Below are 24,922 nucleotides of genomic sequence, written 5' to 3'. Positions count from 1 at the left end.
GGGCCTCCGAGTGGCTTTCGGGGAGGGCGAGGGGCCTCCAAGTGGCTTTCGGGGTGGGCGAGGGGCCTCGGAGTGTCTTTCGGGGAGGGCGAGGGGCCTCCGAGTGGCTTTCGGGGAGGGCGAGGGGCCTCCGATTGGCTTTCGGTGAGGGCGAGGGGCTTCCGAGTGGCTTTCGGGGAGGGCGAGGGGCCTCGGAGTGGCTTTCGGGGTGGGCGAGGGGCCTCCGAGTGTCTTTCGGAGAGGGCGAGGGGCCTCCGAGTGGCTTTCGGGGAGGGCGAGGGGCCTCCGAGTGGCTTTCGGGGAGGGCGAGGGGCCTCCGAGTGGCGTTCGGGGAGGGCGAGGGGCCTCCGAGTGTCTTTCGGGGAGGGCTAGGGGCCTCCGAGTGGCTTTCGGGGAGGGCGAGGGGCCTCCGAGTGGGTTTCGGGGTGGGCGAGGGGCCTCCGAGTGTCTTTCTGGGTGGGCGAGGGGCCTCCGAGTGGCTTTCGAGGAGGGCGAGGGGCCTCCGAGTGTCTTTCGGGGAGGGTGAGGGGCCTCCGAGTGTCTTTCGGGCAGGGCGAGGGGCCTCCGAGTGTCTTTCGGGGTGGGCGAGGGGCCTCCGAGTGGCTTTCGGGGAGGGCGAGGGGCCTCTGAGTGTCTTTCGGTGAGGGCGAGGGGCCTCCGAGTGTCTTTCGGGGAGGGCGAGGGGCCTCCGAGTGTCTTTTGGGGAGGGCGAGGGGCCTCCGAGTGGCTTTTGGGGAGGGCGAGGGGCCTCCGAGTGGCTTTCGGGGAGGGCGAGGGGCCTCCGAGTGTCTTCCGGGGAGGGCGAGGGGCCTCCGAGTGTCTTTCGGGGAGGGCGAGGGGCCTCCGAGTGGCTTTCGGGCAGGGCGAGGGGCCTCCGAGTGTCTTTCGGGGAGGGCGAGGGGCCTCGGAGTGTCTTTTGGGGAGGGCTAGGGGCCTCCGAGTGGCTTTCGGGGAGGGCGAGGGGCCTCCGAGTGTCTTTCGGGGAGGGCTCGGGGCCTCCGAGTGGCTTTCGGGGAGGGCGAGGGGCCTCCGAGTGTCTTTGGGGGAGGGCGAGGGGCCTCCGAGTGGCTTTCGGGGTGGGCGAGGGGCCTCCGAGTGGCTTTCGGGGAGGGCGAGGGGCCTCCGAGTGGCTTTCGGGCAGGGCGAGGGGCCTCCGAGTGTCTTTCGGGGAGGGCGAGGGGCCTCCGAGTGTCTTTCGGGGAGGGCGAGGGGCCTCCGAGTGGCTTTTGGAGAGGGCGAGGGGCCTCCGAGTGTCTTTCGGGCAGGGCGAGGGGCCTCCGAGTGGCTTTCGGGGAGGGCGAGGGGCCTCCGAGTGTCTTTCGGGGTGGGCGAGGGGCCTCCGAGTGGCTTTCAGGGTGGGCGAGGGGCCTCTGAGTGTCTTTCGGGGAGGGTGAGGGGCCTCCGAGTGTCTTTCGGGGAGGGCGAGGGGCCTCCGAGTGGCTTTCGGGCAGGGCGAGGGGCATCCGATTGGCTTTCGGGGAGGGCGAGCGGCCTCCGAGTGTCTTTCGGGGAGGGCGAGGGGCCTCCGAGTGTCTTTCGGGGAGGGCGACGGGCCTCCGAGTGGCTTTCGGGGAGGGCGAGGGGCCTCCAAGTGGCTTTCGGGGTGGGCGAGGGGCCTCGGAGTGTCTTTCGGGGAGGGCGAGGGGCCTCCGAGTGGCTTTCGCGGAGGGCGAGGGGCCTCCGATTGGCTTTCGGTGAGGGCGAGGGGCTTCCGAGTGGCTTTCGGGGAGGGCGAGGGGCCTCGGAGTGGCTTTCGGGGTGGGCGAGGGGCCTCCGAGTGTCTTTCGGAGAGGGCGAGGGGCCTCCGAGTGGCTTTCGGGGAGGGCGAGGGGCCTCCGAGTGGCTTTCGGGGAGGGCGAGGGGCCTCCGAGTGGCGTTCGGGGAGGGCGAGGGGCCTCCGAGTGTCTTTCGGGGAGGGCTAGGGGCCTCCGAGTGGCTTTCGGGGAGGGCGAGGGGCCTCCGAGTGGGTTTCGGGGTGGGCGAGGGGCCTCCGAGTGGTTTTCCGGGAGGGCGAGCAGCCTCCGAGTGTCTTTCGGGGAGGGCGAGTGGCCCCCGAGTGTCTTTCGGGGAGGGCTAGGGGCCTCCGAGTGGCTTTCGGGGAGGGCGAGGGGCCTCCGAGTGGCTTTCGGGGAGGGCGAGGGTCCTCCGTTTGTCTTTCGGGGAGGGCGAGGTTCCTCCGAGTGGCTTTCGGGGTGGGCCAGGGGCCTCCGAGTGGCTTTCGGGGAGGGCGAGGGGCCTCCGAGTGTCTTTCGGGGTGGGCGAGGGGCCTCCGAGTGTCTTTCGGGGTGGGCAAGGGGCCTCCGAGTGTTTTTCGGGGAGGGCGAGGGGCCTCCGAGTGTCTTTCGGGGAGAGCGAGGGGCCTCCGAGTGGCTTTCGGGGAGGGCGAGGGGCCTCCGAGAGGCTTTCGGGGAGGGCGAGGGGCCTCCGAGTGTCTTTCGTGGTGGGCGAGGGGCCTCCGAGTGGCTTTCGGGCAGGGCGAGGGACCTCGGAGTGTCTTTCGGGGAGGGCGAGGGGCCTCCGAGTGTCTTTCGGGGAGGGCGAGGGGCCTCCGAGTGGCTTTCGGTGTGGGCGAGGGGCCTCCGAGTGTCTTTCGGGGAGGGCGAGGGGCCTCCGAGTGTGTTTCTGGGAGGGCGAGGGGCCTCCGAGTGTCTTCTGGGGAGGGCGAGGGGCCTCCTAGAGGCTTTCGGGGAGGGCGAGGGGCCTCTGAGTGTCTTTTGGGGAGGTCGAGGGGCCTCCGAGTGGCTTTTGGTGAGGGCGAGGGGCCTCCGAGTGGCTTTCGGGCAGGGCGAGGGGCCTCCAAGTGTCTTTCGGGGAGGGCGAGGGGCCTCGGAGTGGCTTTCGGGGAGGGCGAGGGGCCTCCGAGTGTCTTCCGGGGAGGGCGAGGGGCCTCCGAGTGGCTTTCGGGGAGGGCGAGGGGCCTCCGAGTGTCTTTCGGGGAGGGCGATGGCCTTCCGAGTGGCTTTTGGGGAGGGCGAGGGGCCTCCGAGTGGCTTTCGGGGAGGGCGAGGGGCCTCCGAGTGTCTTTCGGGGAGGGCGAGGGGCCTCCGAGTGTCTTTCGGGGAGGGCGAGGGGCCTCCGAGTGTCTTTCGGGGAGGGCGAGGGGCCTCCGAGTGTCTTTCGGGGAGGGCTCGGGGCCTCCGAGTGTCTTTCGGGGAGGGCGAGGGGCCTCCGAGTGGCTTTCGGGGAGGGCTAGGGGCCTCCGAGTTTTTTTCGGGGAGGGCGAGGGACCTCCGAGTGGCTTTTGGGGAGGGCGAGGGGCCTCCGAGTGGCTTTCGTGGTGGGCGAGGGGCCTCCGAGTGTCTTTTGGGGAGGGCGAGGGGCCTCCGAGTGGCTTTCAGGCAGGGCGAGGGGCCTCCGAGTGTGTTTCGGGGTGGGCGAGGGGCCTCCGAGTGGCTTTCGGGCAGGGCGAGGGGCCTCCGAGTGGCTTTCGGGGTGGGCGAGGGGCCTCCGATTGTTTTTCGGGTAAGGCGAGGGGCCTCCGAGCGGCTTTCGGGGAGGGCGAGGGGCCTCCGAGTGTGTTTCGGGGAGGGCGAGGGGCCTCGGAGTGGCTTTGTGGGAGGGCGAGGGTCCTCCGAGTGGCTTTCCGGGTGGGCGAGGGGCCTCCGAGTGTTTTTCGGGGAGGACGAGGGGCCTCCGAGTGGCTTTCGGGGAGGGCGAGGGGCCTCCGAGTGTCTTTCGGGGAGGGCGAGGGGCCTCCGAGTGGCTTTTGGGGAGGGCGAGGGGCCTCCGAGTGGCTTTTGGGGAGGGCGAGGGGCCTCCGAGTGTCTTTTGGGGAGGGCGAGGGGCCTCCGAGTGTCTTCCGGGGAGGGCGAGGTGCCTCCGAGTGGCTTTCGGGGAGGGCGAGGGGCCTCCGAGTGGCTTTCGGGCAGGGCGAGGGGCCTCCGAGTGTCTTTCGGGGAGGGCGAGGGGCCTCCGAGTGTCTTTTGGGGAGGGCTAGGGGCCTCCGAGTGTCTTTCGGGGAGGGCGAGGGGCCTCCGAGTGTGTTTCTGGGAGGGCGAGGGGCCTCCGAGTGGCTTTCGGGGAGGGCGAGGGGCCTCTGAGTGGCTTTGGGGGAGGGCGAGGGGCCTCTGAGTGTCTTTCGGGGAGGGTGAGGGGCCTCCGAGTGGCTTTCGGGGAGGGCGAGGGGCCTCCGAGTGGCTTTCAGGGAGGGCGAGGGGCCTCCGAGTGTCTTTCGGGGAGGGCGAGGGGCCTCCGAGTGGCTTTCGGGGAGGGCGAGGGGCCTTCGAGTGGCTTTCGGGGAGGGCGAGGGGCCTCCGAGTTTTTTTCGGGGAGGGCGAGGGACCTCCGAGTGGCTTTTGGGGAGGGCGAGGGGCCTCCGAGTGGCTTTTGGGGTGGGCGAGGGGCCTCCGAGTGGCTTTCGGGGAGGGCGAGGTGCCTCCGAGTGGCTTTCGGGGAGGGCGAGGGGCCTCCGAGTGTCTTTCGGGGAGGGCGAGGGGCCTCTGAGTGTCTTCCGGGGAGGGCGAGGGGTCTCGGAGTGGCTTTCGGGGTGGGCGAGGGGACTCCGAGTGTCTTTTGGGGTGGGCGAGGGGCCTCCGAGTGGCTTTCGGGGTGGGCGAGGGGCCTCGGTGTGTCTTTCGGGGAGGGCGAGGGGCCTCCGAGTGTGTTTCGGGGAGGGTGAGGGGCCTCCGAGTGTCTTTCGGGGAGGGTGAGGGGCCTCCGAGTGGCTTTTGGGGAGGGCTAGGGGCCTCCGAGTGGCTTTCGGGGAGGGCGAGGGGCCTCCGAGTGGCTTTCGGGGAGGGCGAGGGGCCTCCGAGTGGCTTTTGGGGAGGGCGAGGGGCCTCCGAGTGGCTTTTGGGGAGGGCGAGGGGCCTCGGAGTGTCTTCCGGGGAGGGCGAGGGGCCTCGGAGTGGCTTTCGGGGTGGGCGAGGGGACTCCGAGTGGCTTTCGGGGAGGGCGAGGGGCCTCCGAGTGTCTTTCGGGGAGGGCGAGGGGCCTCCGAGTGGCTTTCGGGCAGGGCGAGGGGCATCCGATTGGCTTTCGGGGAGGGCGAGCGGCCTCCGAGTGTCTTTCGGGGAGGGCGAGGGGCCTCCGAGTGTCTTTCGGGGAGGGCGACGGGCCTCCGAGTGGCTTTCGGGGAGGGCGAGGGGCCTCCTAGAGGCTTTCGGGGTGGGCGAGGGGCCTCGGAGTGTCTTTCGGGGAGGGCGAGGGGCCTCCGAGTGGCTTTCGGGAAGGGCGAGGGGCCTCCGATTGGCTTTCGGTGAGGGCGAGGGGCTTCCGAGTGGCTTTCGGGGAGGGCGAGGGGCCTCGGAGTGGCTTTCAGGGTGGGCGAGGGGCCTCCGAGTGTGTTTCGGGGAGGGCGAGGGGCCTCCGAGTGGCTTTCGGGGAGGGCGAGGGGCCTCCGAGTGTCTTTCGGGCAGGGCGAGGGGCCTCCGAGTGGCGTTCGGGGAGGGCGAGGGGCCTCCGAGTGTCTTTCGGGGAGGGCGAGGGGCCTCCGAGTGGCTTTCGGGCAGGGCGAGGGGCCTCCGAGTGGGTTTCGGGGTGGGCGAGGGGCCTCCGAGTGGTTTTCCGGGAGGGCGAGCAGCCTCCGAGTGTCTTTCGGGGAGGGCGAGGGGCCCCCGAGTGTCTTTCGGGGAGGGCTAGGGGCCTCCGAGTGTCTTTCGGGGAGGGCGAGGGGCCTCCGAGTGGCTTTCGGGGAGGGCGAGGGTCCTCCGTTTGTCTTTCGAGGTGGGCGAGGTTCCTCCGAGTGGCTTTCGGGGTGGGCAAGGGGCCTCCGAGTGTCTTTCGGGGAGGGCGAGGGGCCTCGGAGTGGCTTTCGGGGAGGGCGAGGGGCCTCGGAGTGGCTTTCGGGGAGGGCGAGGGGCCTCCGAGTGGCTTTTGGGGTGGGAGAGGGGCCTCCGAGTGGCTTTCGGGGAGGGCGAGGGGCCTCCGAGTGGCTTTCGGGCAGGGCGAGGGGCCTCTGAGTGGCTTTCGGTGAGGGCGAGGGGCCTCCGAGTGGCTTTCGGGGTGGGCGAGGGGCCTCCGAGTGTCTTTCGGGCAGGGCGAGGGGCCTCCGAGTGTGTTTCTGGGAGGGTGAGGGGCCTCCGAGTTTCTTTCGGGGAGGGCGAGGGGCCTCCGAGTGGCTTTCGGTGTGGGCGAGGGGCCTCCGAGTGTCTTTCGGGGAGGGCGAGGGGCCTCCGAGTGGCTTTCGGGGAGGGCGAGGGGCCTCCGAGTGTCTTTCGGGGAGGGCGAGGGGCCTCCGAGTGGCTTTCGGGGAGGGCGAGGGGCCTCTGAGTGTCTTTTGGGGAGGTCGAGGGGCCTCCGAGTGGCTTTTGGTGAGGGCGAGGGGCCTCCGAGTGGCTTTCGGGCAGGGCGAGGGGCCTCCAAGTGTCTTTTGGGGAGGGCGAGGGGCCTCCGAGTGTCTTTCGGGGAGGGCGAGGGGCCTCCGAGTGTGTTTCGTGGAAGGCGAGGGGCCTCCGAGTGGCTTTTGGGGAGGGCGAGGGGCCTCCGAGTGGCTTTCGGGCAGGGCGAGGGGCCTCGGAGTGGCTTTTGTGGAGGGCGAGGGGCCTCCGAGTGTCTTTCGGGGAGGGCGAGGGGCCTCCGAGTGTCTTTCGGGGTGGGCGAGGGGCCTCCGAGTGGCTTTCAGGGCGGGCAAGGGGCCTCTGAGTGTCTTTCGGGGAGGGCGAGGGGCCTCCGAGTGTCTTTCGGGGAGGGCGAGGGGCCTCCGAGTGGCTTTCGGGCAGGGCGAGGGGCCTCCGAATGTGTTTCGGGGAGGGCGAGGGGCCTCCGAGTGTCTTTCGGGGAGGGCGAGGGGCCTCCGAGTGGCTTTCGGGGAGGGCGAGGGGCCTCCGAGTGTCTTTCGGGGAGGGCGAGGGGCCTCCGAGTGGCTTTCGGGGAGGGCGAGGGGCCTCCGAGTGTCTTTCGGGGAGGTCGAGGGGCCTCCGAGTGGCTTTTGGGGAGGGCGAGGGGCCTCCGAGTGGCTTTTGGGGAGGGCGAGGGGCCTCCGAGTGTCTTTCGGGGAGGGCGAGGGGCCTCCGAGTTTTTTTCGGGGAGGGCGAGGGGCCTCGGAGTGTCTTTCGGGGAGGGCGAGGGGCCTCCGAGTGGCTTTCGGGGTGGGCGAGGGGCCTCCGAGTGTCTTTCGGGGAGGGCGAGGGGCCTCCGAGTGTCTTTCGGGGAGGGCGAGGGGCCTCCGAGTGTCTTTCGGGGAGGACGAGGGGCCTCCGAGTGGCATTCGGGCAGGGCGAGGGGCCTCCGAGTGGCTTTCGGGCAGGGCGAGGGGCCTCCGAGTGGTTTTCGGGGAGGGCGAGGGGCCTCCGAGTGTCTTTCGGGGAGGGCGATGGCCTTCCGAGTGGCTTTCGGGGAGGGCGAGGGGCCTCCGAGTGTCTTTCAGGGAGGGCGAGGGGCCTCCGAGTGGCTTTCGAGGAGGGCGAGGGGCCTCCGAGTGTCTTTCGGGGAGGGTGAGGGGCCTCCGAGTGTCTTTCGGGCAGGGCGAGGGGCCTCCGAGTGTCTTTCGGGGTGGGCGAGGGGCCTCCGAGTGGCTTTCGGGGAGGGCGAGGGTCCTCCGAGTGTCTTTCGGTGAGGGCGAGGGGCCTCCGAGTGTCTTTCGGGGAGGGCGAGGGGCCTCCGAGTGTCTTTTGGGGAGGGCGAGGGGCCTCCGAGTGGCTTTTGGGGAGGGCGAGGGGCCTCCGAGTGGCTTTCGGGGAGGGCGAGGGGCCTCCGAGTGTCTTCCGGGGAGGGCGAGGGGCCTCCGAGTGTCTTTCGGGGAGGGCGAGGGGCCTCCGAGTGTCTTTCGGGGAGGGCGAGGGGCCTCGGAGTGTCTTTTGGGGAGGGCTAGGGGCCTCCGAGTGGCTTTCGGGGAGGGCGAGGGGCCTCCGAGTGTCTTTCGGGGAGGGCTCGGGGCCTCCGAGTGGCTTTCGGGGAGGGCGAGGGGCCTCCGAGTGTCTTTGGGGGAGGGCGAGGGGCCTCCGAGTGGCTTTCGGGGTGGGCGAGGGGCCTCCGAGTGGCTTTCGGGGAGGGCGAGGGGCCTCCGAGTGGGTTTCGGGGTGGGCGAGGGGCCTCCGAGTGGTTTTCCGGGAGGGCGAGCAGCCTCCGAGTGTCTTTCGGGGAGGGCGAGTGGCCCCCGAGTGTCTTTCGGGGAGGGCTAGGGGCCTCCGAGTGGCTTTCGGGGAGGGCGAGGGGCCTCCGAGTGGCTTTCGGGGAGGGCGAGGGTCCTCCGTTTGTCTTTCGGGGAGGGCGAGGTTCCTCCGAGTGGCTTTCGGGGTGGGCCAGGGGCCTCCGAGTGGCTTTCGGGGAGGGCGAGGGGCCTCCGAGTGTCTTTCGGGGTGGGCGAGGGGCCTCCGAGTGTCTTTCGGGGTGGGCAAGGGGCCTCCGAGTGTTTTTCGGGGAGGGCGAGGGGCCTCCGAGTGTCTTTCGGGGAGAGCGAGGGGCCTCCGAGTGGCTTTCGGGGAGGGCGAGGGGCCTCCGAGAGGCTTTCGGGGAGGGCGAGGGGCCTCCGAGTGTCTTTCGTGGTGGGCGAGGGGCCTCCGAGTGTGTTTCTGGGAGGGCGAGGGACCTCGGAGTGTCTTTCGGGGAGGGCGAGGGGCCTCCGAGTGTCTTTCGGGGAGGGCGAGGGGCCTCCGAGTGGCTTTCGGTGTGGGCGAGGGGCCTCCGAGTGTCTTTCGGGGAGGGCGAGGGGCCTCCGAGTGTGTTTCTGGGAGGGCGAGGGGCCTCCGAGTGTCTTCCGGGGAGGGCGAGGGGCCTCCTAGAGGCTTTCGGGGAGGGCGAGGGGCCTCCGAGTGTCTTTCGGGGAGGGCGAGGGGCCTCCGAGTGTCTTTCGGGGAGGGCGAGGGGCCTCCGAGTGTCTTTCGGGGAGGGCGAGGGGCCTCCGAGTGTCTTTCGGGGAGGGCGAGGGGCCTCCGAGTGGCTTTCGGGGAGGGCTAGGGGCCTCCGAGTTTTTTTCGGGGAGGGCGAGGGACCTCCGAGTGGCTTTTGGGGAGGGCGAGGGGCCTCCGAGTGGCTTTCGTGGTGGGCGAGGGGCCTCCGAGTGTCTTTTGGGGAGGGCGAGGGGCCTCCGAGTGGCTTTCAGGCAGGGCGAGGGGCCTCCGAGTGTGTTTCGGGGTGGGCGAGGGGCCTCCGAGTGGCTCTTTGGGAGGGCGAGGGGCCTCCGAGTGTCTTTCGGGGTGGGCGAGGGGCCTCCGAGTGTCTTTTGAGGTGGGCGAGGGGCCTCCGAGTGTCTTCCGGGGAGGGCGAGGGGCCTCCGAGTGGCTTTCGGGGAGGGCGAGGGGCCTCCGAGTGGCTTTCGGGCAGGGCGAGGGGCCTCCGAGTGGCTTTCGGGGTGGGCGAGGGGCCTCCGATTGTTTTTCGGGTAAGGCGAGGGGCCTCCGAGCGGCTTTCGGGGAGGGCGAGGGGCCTCCGAGTGTGTTTCGGGGAGGGCGAGGGGCCTCGGAGTGGCTTTGTGGGAGGGCGAGGGTCCTCCGAGTGGCTTTCCGGGTGGGCGAGGGGCCTCCGAGTGTTTTTCGGGGAGGACGAGGGGCCTCCGAGTGGCTTTCGGGGAGGGCGAGGGGCCTCCGAGTGTCTTTCGGGGAGGGCGAGGGGCCTCCGAGTGGCTTTTGGGGAGGGCGAGGGGCCTCCGAGTGGCTTTTGGGGAGGGCGAGGGGCCTCCGAGTGTCTTTTGGGGAGGGCGAGGGGCCTCCGAGTGTCTTCCGGGGAGGGCGAGGTGCCTCCGAGTGGCTTTCGGGGAGGGCGAGGGGCCTCCGAGTGGCTTTCGGGCAGGGCGAGGGGCCTCCGAGTGTCTTTCGGGGAGGGCGAGGGGCCTCCGAGTGTCTTTTGGGGAGGGCTAGGGGCCTCCGAGTGTCTTTCGGGGAGGGCGAGGGGCCTCCGAGTGTGTTTCTGGGAGGGCGAGGGGCCTCCGAGTGGCTTTCGGGGAGGGCGAGGGGCCTCTGAGTGGCTTTGGGGGAGGGCGAGGGGCCTCTGAGTGTCTTTCGGGGAGGGTGAGGGGCCTCCGAGTGGCTTTCGGGGAGGGCGAGGGGCCTCCGAGTGTCTTTCGGGGAGGGCGAGGGGCCTCCGAGTGGCTTTCGGGGAGGGCGAGGGGCCTTCGAGTGGCTTTCGGGGAGGGCGAGGGGCCTCCGAGTTTTTTTCGGGGAGGGCGAGGGACCTCCGAGTGGCTTTTGGGGAGGGCGAGGGGCCTCCGAGTGGCTTTTGGGGTGGGCGAGGGGCCTCCGAGTGGCTTTCGGGGAGGGCGAGGTGCCTCCGAGTGGCTTTCGGGGAGGGCGAGGGGCCTCCGAGTGTCTTTCGGGGAGGGCGAGGGGCCTCTGAGTGTCTTCCGGGGAGGGCGAGGGGTCTCGGAGTGGCTTTCGGGGTGGGCGAGGGGACTCCGAGTGTCTTTTGGGGTGGGCGAGGGGCCTCCGAGTGGCTTTCGGGGTGGGCGAGGGGCCTCGGTGTGTCTTTCGGGGAGGGCGAGGGGCCTCCGAGTGTGTTTCGGGGAGGGTGAGGGGCCTCCGAGTGTCTTTCGGGGAGGGTGAGGGGCCTCCGAGTGGCTTTTGGGGAGGGCTAGGGGCCTCCGAATGTCTTTCGGGGAGGGCGAGGGGCCTCCGAGTGGCTTTCGGGGAGGGCGAGGGGCCTCCGAGTGGCTTTTGGGGAGGGCGAGGGGCCTCCGAGTGTCTTTCGGGGAGGGCGAGGGGCCTCGGAGTGTCTTCCGGGGAGGGCGAGGGGCCTCGGAGTGGCTTTCGGGGTGGGCGAGGGGACTCCGAGTGGCTTTCGGGGAGGGCGAGGGGCCTCCGAGTGTCTTTCGGGGAGGGCGAGGGGCCTCCGAGTGGCTTTCGGGCAGGGCGAGGGGCATCCGATTGGCTTTCGGGGAGGGCGAGCGGCCTCCGAGTGTCTTTCGGGGAGGGCGAGGGGCCTCCGAGTGTCTTTCGGGGAGGGCGACGGGCCTCCGAGTGGCTTTCGGGGAGGGCGAGGGGCCTCCTAGAGGCTTTCGGGGTGGGCGAGGGGCCTCGGAGTGTCTTTCGGGGAGGGCGAGGGGCCTCCGAGTGGCTTTCGGGAAGGGCGAGGGGCCTCCGATTGGCTTTCGGTGAGGGCGAGGGGCTTCCGAGTGGCTTTCGGGGAGGGCGAGGGGCCTCGGAGTGGCTTTCAGGGTGGGCGAGGGGCCTCCGAGTGTGTTTCGGGGAGGGCTAGGGGCCTCCGAGTGGCTTTCGGGGAGGGCGAGGGGCCTCCGAGTGTCTTTCGGGCAGGGCGAGGGGCCTCCGAGTGGCGTTCGGGGAGGGCGAGGGGCCTCCGAGTGTCTTTCGGGGAGGGCGAGGGGCCTCCGAGTGGCTTTCGGGCAGGGCGAGGGGCCTCCGAGTGGGTTTCGGGGTGGGCGAGGGGCCTCCGAGTGGTTTTCCGGGAGGGCGAGCAGCCTCCGAGTGTCTTTCGGGGAGGGCGAGGGGCCCCCGAGTGTCTTTCGGGGAGGGCTAGGGGCCTCCGAGTGTCTTTCGGGGAGGGCGAGGGGCCTCCGAGTGGCTTTCGGGGAGGGCGAGGGTCCTCCGTTTGTCTTTCGAGGTGGGCGAGGTTCCTCCGAGTGGCTTTCGGGGTGGGCAAGGGGCCTCCGAGTGTCTTTCGGGGAGGGCGAGGGGCCTCGGAGTGGCTTTCGGGGAGGGCGAGGGGCCTCGGAGTGGCTTTCGGGGAGGGCGAGGGGCCTCCGAGTGGCTTTTGGGGTGGGAGAGGGGCCTCCGAGTGGCTTTCGGGGAGGGCGAGGGGCCTCCGAGTGGCTTTCGGGCAGGGCGAGGGGCCTCTGAGTGGCTTTCGGTGAGGGCGAGGGGCCTCCGAGTGGCTTTCGGGGTGGGCGAGGGGCCTCCGAGTGTCTTTCGGGCAGGGCGAGGGGCCTCCGAGTGTGTTTCTGGGAGGGTGAGGGGCCTCCGAGTTTCTTTCGGGGAGGGCGAGAGGCCTCCGAGTGGCTTTCGGTGTGGGCGAGGGGCCTCCGAGTGTCTTTCGGGGAGGGCGAGGGGCCTCCGAGTGTGTTTCTGGGAGGGCGAGGGGCCTCCGAGTGTCTTTCGGGGAGGGCGAGGGGCCTCCGAGTGGCTTTCGGGGAGGGCGAGGGGCCTCCGAGTGTCTTTTGGGGAGGTCGAGGGGCCTCCGAGTGGCTTTTGGTGAGGGCGAGGGGCCTCCGAGTGGCTTTCGGGCAGGGCGAGGGGCCTCCAAGTGTCTTTTGGGGAGGGCGAGGGGCCTCCGAGTGTCTTTCGGGGAGGGCGAGGGGCCTCCGAGTGTGTTTCGTGGAAGGCGAGGGGCCTCCGAGTGGCTTTTGGGGAGGGCGAGGGGCCTCCGAGTGGCTTTCGGGCAGGGCGAGGGGCCTCGGAGTGGCTTTTGTGGAGGGCGAGGGGCCTCCGAGTGTCTTTCGGGGAGGGCGAGGGGCCTCCGAGTGTCTTTCGGGGTGGGCGAGGGGCCTCCGAGTGGCTTTTGGGGCGGGCAAGGGGCCTCTGAGTGTCTTTCGGGGAGGGCGAGGGGCCTCCGAGTGTCTTTCGGGGAGGGCGAGGGGCCTCCGAGTGGCTTTCGGGCAGGGCGAGGGGCCTCCGAATGTGTTTCGGGGAGGGCGAGGGGCCTCCGAGTGTCTTTCGGGGAGGGCGAGGGGCCTCCGAGTGGCTTTCGGGGAGGGCGAGGGGCCTCCGAGTGTCTTTCGGGGAGGGCGAGGGGCCTCCGAGTGGCTTTCGGGGAGGGCGAGGGGCCTCCGAGTGTCTTTCGGGGAGGTCGAGGGGCCTCCGAGTGGCTTTTGGGGAGGGCGAGGGGCCTCCGAGTGGCTTTTGGGGAGGGCGAGGGGCCTCCAAGTGTCTTTCGGGGAGGGCGAGGGGCCTCCGAGTTTTTTTCGGGGAGGGCGAGGGGCCTCGGAGTGTCTTTCGGGGAGGGCGAGGGGCCTCCGAGTGGCTTTCGGGGTGGGCGAGGGGCCTCCGAGTGTCTTTCGGGGAGGGCGAGGGGCCTCCGAGTGTCTTTCGGGGAGGGCGAGGGGCCTCCGAGTGTCTTTCGGGGAGGACGAGGGGCCTCCGAGTGGCATTCGGGCAGGGCGAGGGGCCTCCGAGTGGCTTTCGGGCAGGGCGAGGGGCCTCCGAGTGGTTTTCGGGGAGGGCGAGGGGCCTCCGAGTGTCTTTCGGGGAGGGCGAGGGCCTTCCGAGTGGCTTTCGGGGAGGGCGAGGGGCCTCCGAGTGTCTTTCAGGGAGGGCGAGGGGCCTCCGAGTGGCTTTCGAGGAGGGCGAGGGGCCTCCGAGTGGCTTTCGGGGAGGGTGAGGGGCCTCCGAGTGTCTTTCGGGCAGGGCGAGGGGCCTCCGAGTGTCTTTCGGGGTGGGCGAGGGGCCTCCGAGTGGCTTTCGGGGAGGGCGAGGGTCCTCCGAGTGTCTTTCGGTGAGGGCGAGGGGCCTCCGAGTGTCTTTCGGGGAGGGCGAGGGGCCTCCGAGTGTCTTTTGGGGAGGGCGAGGGGCCTCCGAGTGGCTTTTGGGGAGGGCGAGGGGCCTCCGAGTGGCTTTCGGGGAGGGCGAGGGGCCTCCGAGTGTCTTCCGGGGAGGGCGAGGGGCCTCCGAGTGTCTTTCGGGGAGGGCGAGGGGCCTCCGAGTGTCTTTCGGGGTGGGCGAGGGGCCTCCGAGTGTCTTTCGGGGAGGGCGAGGGGCCTCGGAGTGTCTTTTGGGGAGGGCTAGGGGCCTCCGAGTGGCTTTCGGGGAGGGCGAGGGGCCTCCGAGTGTCTTTCGGGGAGGGCTCGGGGCCTCCGAGTGGCTTTTGGGGAGGGCGAGGGGCCTCCGAGTGTCTTTGGGGGAGGGCGAGGGGCCTCCGAGTGGCTTTCGGGGTGGGCGAGGGGCCTCCGAGTGGCTTTCGGGGAGGGCGAGGGGCCTCCGAGTGGGTTTCGGGGTGGGCGAGGGGCCTCCGAGTGGTTTTCCGGGAGGGCGAGCAGCCTCCGAGTGTCTTTCGGGGAGGGCGAGTGGCCCCCGAGTGTCTTTCGGGGAGGGCTAGGGGCCTCCGAGTGGCTTTCGGGGAGGGCGAGGGGCCTCCGAGTGGCTTTCGGGGAGGGCGAGGGTCCTCCGTTTGTCTTTCGGGGAGGGCGAGGTTCCTCCGAGTGGCTTTCGGGGTGGGCCAGGGGCCTCCGAGTGGCTTTCGGGGAGGGCGAGGGGCCTCCGAGTGTCTTTCGGGGTGGGCGAGGGGCCTCCGAGTGTCTTTCGGGGTGGGCGAGGGGCCTCCGAGTGTTTTTCGGGGAGGGCGAGGGGCCTCCGAGTGTCTTTCGGGGAGAGCGAGGGGCCTCCGAGTGGCTTTCGGGGAGGGCGAGGGGCCTCCGAGAGGCTTTCGGGGAGGGCGAGGGGCCTCCGAGTGTCTTTCGTGGTGGGCGAGGGGCCTCCGAGTGTGTTTCTGGGAGGGCGAGGGACCTCGGAGTGTCTTTCGGGGAGGGCGAGGGGCCTCCGAGTGTCTTTCGGGGAGGGCGAGGGGCCTCCGAGTGGCTTTCGGTGTGGGCGAGGGGCCTCCGAGTGTCTTTCGGGGAGGGCGAGGGGCCTCCGAGTGTGTTTCTGGGAGGGCGAGGGGCCTCCGAGTGTCTTCCGGGGAGGGCGAGGGGCCTCCTAGAGGCTTTCGGGGAGGGCGAGGGGCCTCCGAGTGTCTTTCGTGGTGGGCGAGGGGCCTCCGAGTGGCTTTCGGGGAGGGCGAGGGGCCTCCGAGTGGCTTTCGGGCAGGGCGAGGGGCCTCCAAGTGTCTTTTGGGGAGGGCGAGGGGCCTCCGAGTGGCTTTCGGGGAGGGCGAGGGGCCTCCGAGTGTCTTCCGGGGAGGGCGAGGGGCCTCGGAGTGGCTTTCGGGGAGGGCGAGGGGCCTCCGAGTGTCTTTCGGGGAGGGCGAGGGGCCTCCGAGTGGCTTCCAGGGTGGGCGAGGGGCCTCCGAGTGTCTTTCGGGGAGGGCGAGGGGCCTCCGAGTGGCTTTTGTGCAGGGCGAGGGGCCTCCGAGTGGCTTTCAGGGCGGTCAAGGGGCCTCCGAGTGTCTTTCGGGGAGGGCGAGGGGCCTCCGAGTGTCTTTCGGGGAGGGCGAGGGGCCTCCAAGTGTCTTTTGGGGAGGGCGAGGGGCCTCGGAGTGTCTTTCGGGGTGGGCGAGGGGCCTCCGAGTGTGTTTCGTGGAAGGCGAGGGGCCTCCGAGTGGCTTTTGGGGAGGGCGAGGGGCCTCCGAGTGTGTTTCGGGGTGGGCGAGGGGCCTCGGAGTGGCTTTTGTGGAGGGCGAGGGGCCTCCGAGTGTCTTTCGGGGAGGGCGAGGGGCCTCCGAGTGTCTTTCGGGGTGGGCGAGGGGCCTCCGAGTGGCTTTCAGGGCGGGCAAGGGGCCTCTGAGTGTCTTTCGGTGAGGGCGAGGGGCCTCCGAGTGTCTTTCGGGGAGGGCGAGGGGCCTCCGAGTGGCTTTCGGGCAGGGCGAGGGGCCTCCGAATGTGTTTCGGGGAGGGCGAGGGGCCTCCGAGTGTCTTTCGGGGAGGGCGAGGGGCCTCCGAGTGGCTTTCGGGGAGGGCGAGGGGCCTCCGAGTGTCTTTCGGGGAGGGCGAGGGGCCTCCGAGTGTCTTTCGGGGAGGGCGAGGGGCCTCCGAGTGTCTTTCGGGGAGGTCGAGGTGCCTCCGAGTGGCTTTTGGGGAGGGCGAGGGGCCTCCGAGTGGCTTTTGGGGAGGGCGAGGGGCCTCCGAGTGTCTTTCGGGGAGGGCGAGGGGCCTCCGAGTTTTTTTCGGGGAGGGCGAGGGGCCTCCGAGTGTCTTTCGGGGAGGGCGAGGGGCCTCCGAGTGGCTTTCGGGGTGGGCGAGGGGCCTCCGAGTGGCTTTCGGGCAGGGCGAGGGGCCTCCGAGTGTCTTTCGGGGAGGGCGAGGGGCCTCCGAGTGTCTTTCGGGGAGGGCGAGGGGCCTCCGAGTGTCTTTCGGGGAGGGCGAGGGGCCTCCGAGTGTCTTTCGGGGAGGGCGAGGGGCCTCCGAGTGGTTTTCGGGGAGGGCGAGGGGCCTCCGAGTGTCTTTCGGGGAGGGCGATGGCCTTCCGAGTGTCTTCCGGGAGGGCGAGGGGCCTCCGAGTGTCTTTCAGGGAGGGCGAGGGGCCTCCGAGTGGCTTTCGAGGAGGGCGAGGGGCCTCCGAGTGGCTTTCGGGGAGGGTGAGGGGCCTCCGAGTGTCTTTCGGGCAGGGCGAGGGGCCTCCGAGTGTCTTTCGGGGTGGGCGAGGGGCCTCCGAGTGGCTTTCGGGGAGGGCGAGGGGCCTCTGAGTGTCTTTCGGTGAGGGCGAGGGGCCTCCGAGTGTCTTTCGGGGAGGGCGAGGGGCCTCCGAGTGTCTTTCGGGGAGGGCGAGGGGCCTCTGAGTGGCTTTTGGGGAGGGCGAGGGGCCTCCGAGTGTCTTTTGGGGAGGGCGAGGGGCCTCCGAGTGTCTTCCGGGGTGGGCGAGGGGCCTCCGAGTGTCTTTCGGGGAGGGCGAGGGGCCTCCGAGTGGCTTTCGGGCAGGGCGAGGGGCCTCCGAGTGTCTTTCGGGGAGGGCGAGGGGCCTCGGAGTGTCTTTTGGGGAGGGCTAGGGGCCTCCGAGTGGCTTTCGGGGAGGGCGAGGGGCCTCCGAGTGTCTTTCGGGGAGGGCTCGGGGCCTCCGAGTGGCTTTCGGGGAGGGCGAGGGGCCTCCGAGTGTCTTTGGGGGAGGGCGAGGGGCCTCCGAGTGGCTTTCGGGGAGGGCGAGGGGCCTCCGAGTGGCTTTCGGGGAGGGCGAGGGGCCTCCGAGTGGCTTTCGGGCAGGGCGAGGGGCCTCCGAGTGTCTTTCGGGGAGGGCGAGGGGCCTCCGAGTGTCTTTCGGGGAGGGCGAGGGGCCTCCGAGTGGCTTTTGGAGAGGGCGAGGGGCCTCCGAGTGTCTTTCGGGCAGGGCGAGGGGCCTCCGAGTGGCTTTCGGGGAGGGCGAGGGGCCTCCGAGTGTCTTTCGGGGTGGGCGAGGGGCCTCCGAGTGGCTTTTGGGGGTGGGCGAGGGGCCTCTGAGTGTCTTTCGGGGAGGGTGAGGGGCCTCCGAGTGTCTTTCGGGGAGGGCGAGGGGCCTCCGAGTGGCTTTCGGGCAGGGCGAGGGGCATCCGATTGGCTTTCGGGGAGGGCGAGGGGCCTCCGAGTGTCTTTCGGGGAGGGCGAGGGGCCTCCGAGTGTCTTTCGGGGAGGGCGACGGGCCTCCGAGTGGCTTTCGGGGAGGGCGAGGTTCCTCCAAGTGGCTTTCGGGGTGGGCGAGGGGCCTCGGAGTGTCTTTCGGGGAGGGCGAGGGGCCTCGGAGTGTCTTTCGGGGAGGGCGAGGGGCCTCCGATTGGCTTTCGGTGAGGGCGAGGGGCTTCCGAGTGGCTTTCGGGGAGGGCGAGGGGCCTCGGAGTGGCTTTCGGGGTGGGCGAGGGGCCTCCGAGTGTCTTTCGGAGAGGGCGAGGGGCCTCCGAGTGGCTTTCGGGGAGGGCGAGGGGCCTCCGAGTGGCTTTCGGGGAGGGCGAGGGGCCTCCGAGTGGCGTTCGGGGAGGGCGAGGGGCCTCCGAGTGTCTTTCGGGGAGGGCTAGGGGCCTCCGAGTGGCTTTCGGGGAGGGCGAGGGGCCTCCGAGTGGGTTTCGGGGTGGGCGAGGGGCCTCCGAGTGGTTTTCCGGGAGGGCGAGCAGCCTCCGAGTGTCTTTCGGGGAGGGCGAGTGGCCCCCGAGTGTCTTTCGGGGAGGGCTAGGGGCCTCCGAGTGGCTTTCGGGGAGGGCGAGGGGCCTCCGAGTGGCTTTCGGGGAGGGCGAGGGTCCTCCGTTTGTCTTTCGGGGAGGGCGAGGTTCCTCCGAGTGGCTTTCGGGGTGGGCCAGGGGCCTCTGAGTGGCTTTCGGGGAGGGCGAGGGGCCTCCGAGTGTCTTTCGGGGTGGGCGAGGGGCCTCCGAGTGTCTTTCGGGGTGGGCAAGGGGCCTCCGAGTGTTTTTCGGGGAGGGCGAGGGGCCTCCGAGTGTCTTCCGGGGAGAGCGAGGGGCCTCCGAGTGGCTTTCGGGGAGGGCGAGGGGCCTCCGAGAGGCTTTCGGGGAGGGCGAGGGGCCTCCGAGTGTCTTTCGTGGTGGGCGAGGGGCCTCCGAGTGGCTTTCGGGGAGGGCGAGGGACCTCGGAGTGTCTTTCGGGGAGGGCGAGGGGCCTCCGAGTGTCTTTCGGGGAGGGCGAGGGGCCTCCGAGTGGCTTTCGGTGTGGGCGAGGGGCCTCCGAGTGTCTTTCGGGGAGGGCGAGGGGCCTCCGAGTGTGTTTCTGGGAGGGCGAGGGGCCTCCGAGTGTCTTCCGGGGAGGGCGAGGGGCCTCCTAGAGGCTTTCGGGGAGGGCGAGGGGCCTCTGAGTGTCTTTTGGGGAGGTCGAGGGGCCTCCGAGTGGCTTTTGGTGAGGGCGAGGGGCCTCCGAGTGGCTTTCGGGCAGGGCGAGGGGCCTCCAAGTGTCTTTTGGGGAGGGCGAGGGGCCTCCGAGTGGCTTTCGGGGAGGGCGAGGGGCCTCCGAGTGTCTTCCGGGGAGGGCGAGGGGCCTCCGAGTGGCTTTCGGGGAGGGCGAGGGGCCTCCGAGTGTCTTTCGGGGAGGGCGAGGGGCCTCCGAGTGGCTTCCAGGGTGGGCGAGGGGCCTCCGAGTGTCTTTCGGGGAGGGCGAGGGGCCTCCGAGTGGCTTTTGTGCAGGGCGAGGGGCCTCCGAGTGGCTTTCAGGGCGGTCAAGGGGCCTCTGAGTGTCTTTCGGGGAGGGCGAGGGGCCTCCGAGTGGCTTTCGGGGAGGGCGAGGGGCCTCCGAGTGGCTTTCGGGCAGGGCGAGGGGCCTCCGAGTGGCTTTCGGGGAGGGCGAGGGGCCTCCGAGTGTCTTTCGGGGAGGGCGAGGGGCCTCCGAGTGTCTTTCGGGGAGGGCGAGGGGCCTCCGAGTGGCTTTCGGGGAGGGCGAGGGGCCTCCGAGTGTCTTTCGGGGAGGGCGAGGGGCCTCCGAGTGGCTTTCGGGGAGGGCGAGGGGCCTCCGAGTGGCTTTCGGGGAGGGCGAGGGGCCTCCGAGTGTCTTTCGGGGAGGTCGAGGGGCCTCCGAGTGGCTTTTGGGGAGGGCGAGGGGCCTCCGAGTGTCTTTTGGGGAGGGCGAGGGGCCTCCGAGTGTCTTTCGGGGAGGGCGAGGGGCCTCCGAGTTTTTTTCGGGGAGGGCGAGGGGCCTCCGAGTGTCTTTCGGGGAGGGCGAGGGGCCTCCGAGTGGCTTTCGGGGTGGGCGAGGGGCCTCCGAGTGGCTTTCGGGCAGGGCGAGGGGCCTCCGAGTGTCTTTCGGGGAGGGCGAGGGGCCTCCGAGTGTCTTTCGGGGAGGGCGAGGGGCCTCCGAGTGGCTTTCGGGGAGGGCGAGGGGCCTCCGAGTGTCTTTCGGGGAGGGCGAGGGGCCTCCGAGTGGTTTTCGGGGAGGGCGAGGGGCCTCCGAGTGTCTTTCGGGGAGGGCGATGGCCTTCCGAGTGGCTTTCGGGGAGGGCGAGGGGCCTCCGAGTGTCTTTCAGGGAGGGCGAGGGGCCTCCGAGTGGCTTTCGAGGAGGGCGAGGGGCCTCCGAGTGGCTTTCGGGGAGGGTGAGGGGCCTCCGAGTGTCTTTCGGGCAGGGCGAGGGGCCTCCGAGTGTCTTTCGGGGAGGGCGAGGGGCCTCCGAGTGGCTTTCGGGGAGGGCGAGGGGCCTCTGAGTGTCTTTCGGTGAGGGCGAGGGGCCTCCGAGTGTCTTTCGGGGAGGGCGAGGGGCCTCCGAGTGTCTTTTGGGGAGGGCGAGGGGCCTCCGAGTGGCTTTTGGGGAGGGCGAGGGGCCTCCGAGTGGCTTTCGGGGAGGGCGAGGGGCCTCCGAGTGTCTTCCGGGGAGGGCGAGGGGCCTCCGAGTGTCTTTCGGGGAGGGCGAGGGGCCTCCGAGTGGCTTTCGGGCAGGGCGAGGGGCCTCCGAGTGTCTTTCGGGGAGGGCGAGGGGCCTCGGAGTGTCTTTTGGGGAGGGCTAGGGGCCTCCGAGTGGCTTTCGGGGAGGGCGAGGGGCCTCCGAGTGTCTTTCGGGGAGGGCTCGGGGCCTCCGAGTGGCTTTCGGGGAGGGCGAGGGGCCTCCGAGTGTCTTTGGGGGAGGGCGAGGGGCCTCCGAGTGGCTTTCGGGGTGGGCGAGGGGCCTCCGAGTGGCTTTCGGGGAGGGCGAGGGGCCTCCGAGTGGCTTTCGGGCAGGGCGAGGGGCCTCCGAGTGTCTTTCGGGGAGGGCGAGGGGCCTCCGAGTGTCTTTCGGGGAGGGCGAGGGGCCTCCGAGTGGCTTTTGGAGAGGGCGAGGGGCCTCCGAGTGTCTTTCGGGGTGGGCGAGGGGCCTCCGAGTGGCTTTCGGGGAGGGCGAGGGGCCTCCGAGTGTCTTTCGGGGTGGGCGAGGGGCCTCCGAGTGGCTTTCAGGGTGGGCGAGGGGCCTCTGAGTGTCTTTCGGGGAGGGTGAGGGGCCTCCGAGTTTTTTTCGGGGAGGGCGAGGGGCCTCCGAGTGGCTTTCGGGCAGGGCGAGGGGCATCCGATTGGCTTTCGGGGAGGGCGAGCGGCCTCCGAGTGTCTTTCGGGGAGGGCGAGGGGCCTCCGAGTGTCTTTCGGGGAGGGCGACGGGCCTCCGAGTGGCTTTCGGGGAGGGCGAGGGGCCTCCAAGTGGCTTTCGGGGTGGGCGAGGGGCCTCGGAGTGTCTTTCGGGGAGGGCGAGGGGCCTCCGAGTGGCTTTCGGGGAGGGCGAGGGGCCTCCGATTGGCTTTCGGTGAGGGCGAGGGGCTTCCGAGTGGCTTTCGGGGAGGGCGAGGGGCCTCGGAGTGGCTTTCGGGGTGGGCGAGGGGCCTCCGAGTGTCTTTTGGGGTGGGCGAGGGGCCTCCGAGTGGCTTTCGGGGAGGGCGAGGGGCCTCCGAGTGGCTTTCGGGGAGGGCGAGGGGCCTCCGAGTGGCTTTCGGGGAGGGCGAGGGGCCTCCGAGTGGGTTTCGGGGTGGGCGAGGGGCCTCCGAGTGGTTTTCCGGGAGGGCGAGCAGCCTCCGAGTGTCTTTCGGGGAGGGCGAGTGGCCCCCGAGTGTCTTTCGGGGAGGGCTAGGGGCCTCCGAGTGGCTTTCGGGGAGGGCGAGGGGCCTCCGAGTGGCTTTCGGGGAGGGCGAGGGTCCTCCGTTTGTCTTTCGGGGAGGGCGAGGTTCCTCCGAGTGGCTTTCGGGGTGGGCCAGGGGCCTCCGAGTGGCTTTCGGGGAGGGCGAGGGGCCTCCGAGTGTCTTTCGGGGTGGGCGAGGGGCCTCCGAGTGTCTTTCGGGGTGGGCAAGGGGCCTCCGAGTGTTTTTCGGGGAGGGCGAGGGGCCTCCGAGTGTCTTTCGGGGAGAGCGAGGGGCCTCCGAGTGGCTTTCGGGGAGGGCGAGGGGCCTCCGAGAGGCTTTCGGGGAGGGCGAGGGGCCTCCGAGTGTCTTTCGTGGTGGGCGAGGGGCCTCCGAGTGGCTTTCGGGGAGGGCGAGGGACCTCGGAGTGTCTTTCGGGGAGGGCGAGGGGCCTCCGAGTGTCTTTCGGGGAGGGCGAGGGGCCTCCGAGTGGCTTTCGGTGTGGGCGAGGGGCCTCCGAGTGTCTTTCGGGGAGGGCGAGGGGCCTCCGAGTGTGTTTCTGGGAGGGCGAGGGGCCTCCGAGTGTCTTCCGGGGAGGGCGAGGGGCCTCCTAGAGGCTTTCGGGGAGGGCGAGGGGCCTCTGAGTGTCTTTTGGGGAGGTCGAGGGGCCTCCGAGTGGCTTTTGGTGAGGGCGAGGGGCCTCCGAGTGGCTTTCGGGCAGGGCGAGGGGCCTCCAAGTGTCTTTTGGGGAGGGCGAGGGGCCTCCGAGTGGCTTTCGGGGAGGGCGAGGGGCCTCCGAGTGTCTTCCGGGGAGGGCGAGGGGCCTCCGAGTGGCTTTCGGGGAGGGCGAGGGGCCTCCGAGTGTCTTTCGGGGAGGGCGAGGGGCCTCCGAGTGGCTTCCAGGGTGGGCGAGGGGCCTCCGAGTGTCTTTCGGGGAGGGCGAGGGGCCTCCGAGTGGCTTTTGTGCAGGGCGAGGGGCCTCCGAGTGGCTTTCAGGGCGGTCAAGGGGCCTCCGAGTGTCTTTCGGGGAGGGCGAGGGGCCTCCGAGTGGCTTTCGGGGAGGGCGAGGGGCCTCCGAGTGGCTTTCGGGCAGGGCGAGGGGCCTCCGAGTGGCTTTCGGGGAGGGCGAGGGGCCTCCGAGTGTCTTTCGGGGAGGTCGAGGGGCCTCCGAGTGGCTTTTGGGGAGGGCGAGGGGCCTCCGAGTGGCTTTCGGGGAGGGCGAGGGGCCTCCGAGTGTCTTTCGGGGAGGGCGAGGGGCCTCCGAGTGGCTTTCGGGGAGGGCGAGGGGCCTCCGAGTGGCTTTCGGGGAGGGCGAGGGGCCTCCGAGTGTCTTTCGGGGAGGTCGAGGGGCCTCCGAGTGGCTTTTGGGGAGGGCGAGGGGCCTCCGAGTGTCTTTTGGGGAGGGCGAGGGGCCTCCGAGTGTCTTTCGGGGAGGGCGAGGGGCCTCCGAGTTTTTTTCGGGGAGGGCGAGGGGCCTCCGAGTGTCTTTCGGGGAGGGCGAGGGGCCTCCGAGTGGCTTTCGGGGTGGGCGAGGGGCCTCCGAGTGGCTTTCGGGCAGGGCGAGGGGCCTCCGAGTGTCTTTCGGGGAGGGCGAGGGGCCTCCGAGTGTCTTTCGGGGAGGGCGAGGGGCCTCCGAGTGGCTTTCGGGGAGGGCGAGGGGCCTCCGAGTGTCTTTCGGGGAGGGCGAGGGGCCTCCGAGTGGTTTTCGGGGAGGGCGAGGGGCCTCCGAGTGTCTTTCGGGGAGGGCGATGGCCTTCCGAGTGGCTTTCGGGGAGGGCGAGGGGCCTCCGAGTGTCTTTCAGGGAGGGCGAGGGGCCTCCGAGTGGCTTTCGAGGAGGGCGAGGGGCCTCCGAGTGGCTTTCGGGGAGGGTGAGGGGCCTCCGAGTGTCTTTCGGGCAGGGCGAGGGGCCTCCGAGTGTCTTTCGGGGAGGGCGAGGGGCCTCCGAGTGGCTTTCGGGGAGGGCGAGGGGCCTCTGAGTGTCTTTCGGTGAGGGCGAGGGGCCTCCGAGTGTCTTTCGGGGAGGGCGAGGGGCCTCCGAGTGTCTTTTGGGGAGGGCGAGGGGCCTCCGAGTGGCTTTTGGGGAGGGCGAGGGGCCTCCGAGTGTCTTTCGGGGAGGGCGAGGGGCCTCCGAGTGTCTTCCGGGGAGGGCGAGGGGCCTCCGAGTGTCTTTCGGGGAGGGCGAGGGGCCTCCGAGTGGCTTTCGGGCAGGGCGAGGGGCCTCCGAGTGTCTTTCGGGGAGGGCGAGGGGCCTCGGAGTGTCTTTTGGGGAGGGCTAGGGGCCTCCGAGTGGCTTTCGGGGAGGGCGAGGGGCCTCCGAGTGTCTTTCGGGGAGGGCTCGGGGCCTCCGAGTGGCTTTCGGGGAGGGCGAGGGGCCTCCGAGTGTCTTTGGGGGAGGGCGAGGGGCCTCCGAGTGGCTTTCGGGGTGGGCGAGGGGCCTCCGAGTGGCTTTCGGGGAGGGCGAGGGGCCTCCGAGTGGCTTTCGGGCAGGGCGAGGGGCCTCCGAGTGTCTTTCGGGGAGGGCGAGGGGCCTCCGAGTGTCTTTCGGGGAGGGCGAGGGGCCTCCGAGTGGCTTTTGGAGAGGGCGAGGGGCCTCCGAGTGTCTTTCGGGGTGGGCGAGGGGCCTCCGAGTGGCTTTCGGGGAGGGCGAGGGGCCTCCGAGTGTCTTTCGGGGTGGGCGAGGGGCCTCCGAGTGGCTTTCAGGGTGGGCGAGGGGCCTCTGAGTGTCTTTCGGGGAGGGTGAGGGGCCTCCGAGTTTTTTTCGGGGAGGGCGAGGGGCCTCCGAGTGGCTTTCGGGCAGGGCGAGGGGCATCCGATTGGCTTTCGGGGAGGGCGAGCGGCCTCCGAGTGTCTTTCGGGGAGGGCGAGGGGCCTCCGAGTGTCTTTCGGGGAGGGCGACGGGCCTCCGAGTGGCTTTCGGGGAGGGCGAGGGGCCTCCAAGTGGCTTTCGGGGTGGGCGAGGGGCCTCGGAGTGTCTTTCGGGGAGGGCGAGGGGCCTCCGAGTGGCTTTCGGGGAGGGCGAGGGGCCTCCGATTGGCTTTCGGTGAGGGCGAGGGGCTTCCGAGTGGCTTTCGGGGAGGGCGAGGGGCCTCGGAGTGGCTTTCGGGGTGGGCGAGGGGCCTCCGAGTGTCTTTTGGGGTGGGCGAGGGGCCTCCGAGTGGCTTTCGGGGAGGGCGAGGGGCCTCCGAGTGGCTTTCGGGGAGGGCGAGGGGCCTCCGAGTGGCGTTCGGGGAGGGCGAGGGGCCTCCGAGTGTCTTTCGGGGAGGGCTAGGGGCCTCCGAGTGGCTTTCGGGGAGGGCGAGGGGCCTCCGAGTGGGTTTCGGGGTGGGCGAGGGGCCTCCGAGTGGTTTTCCGGGAGGGCGAGCAGCCTCCGAGTGTCTTTCGGGGAGGGCGAGTGGCCCCCGAGTGTCTTTCGGGGAGGGCTAGGGGCCTCCGAGTGGCTTTCGGGGAGGGCGAGGGGCCTCCGAGTGTCTTTCGGGGAGGGCGAGGGTCCTCCGTTTGTCTTTCGGGGAGGGTGAGGTTCCTCCGAGTGGCTTTCGGGGCGGGCCAGGGGCCTCCGAGTGGCTTTCGGGGAGGGCGAGGGGCCTCCGAGTGTCTTTCGGGGTGGGCGAGGGGCCTCCGAGTGTCTTTCGGGGTGGGCAAGGGGCCTCCGAGTGTTTTTCGGGGAGGGCGAGGGGCCTCCGAGTGTCTTTCGGGGAGAGCGAGGGGCCTCCGAGTGTCTTCCGGGGAGGGCGAGGGGCCTCCGAGAGGCTTTCGGGGAGGGCGAGGGGCCTCCGAGTGTCTTTCGTGGTGGGCGAGGGGCCTCCGAGTGGCTTTCGGGGAGGGCGAGGGACCTCGGAGTGTCTTTCGGGGAGGGCGAGGGGCCTCCGAGTGTCTTTCGGGGAGGGCGAGGGGCCTCCGAGTGGCTTTCGGTGTGGGCGAGGGGCCTCCGAGTGTCTTTCGGGGAGGGCGAGGGGCCTCCGAGTGTGTTTCTAGGAGGGCAAGGGGCCTCCGAGTGTCTTCCGGGGAGGGCGAGGGGCCTCCTAGAGGCTTTCGGGGAGGGCG

This window comes from Struthio camelus, chromosome 3, assembly GCF_040807025.1.
Source record: "Struthio camelus isolate bStrCam1 chromosome 3, bStrCam1.hap1, whole genome shotgun sequence".
Taxonomy (NCBI): Eukaryota; Metazoa; Chordata; class Aves; order Struthioniformes; family Struthionidae; genus Struthio; species Struthio camelus.
This window is presented reverse-complemented; position numbering follows the sequence as displayed.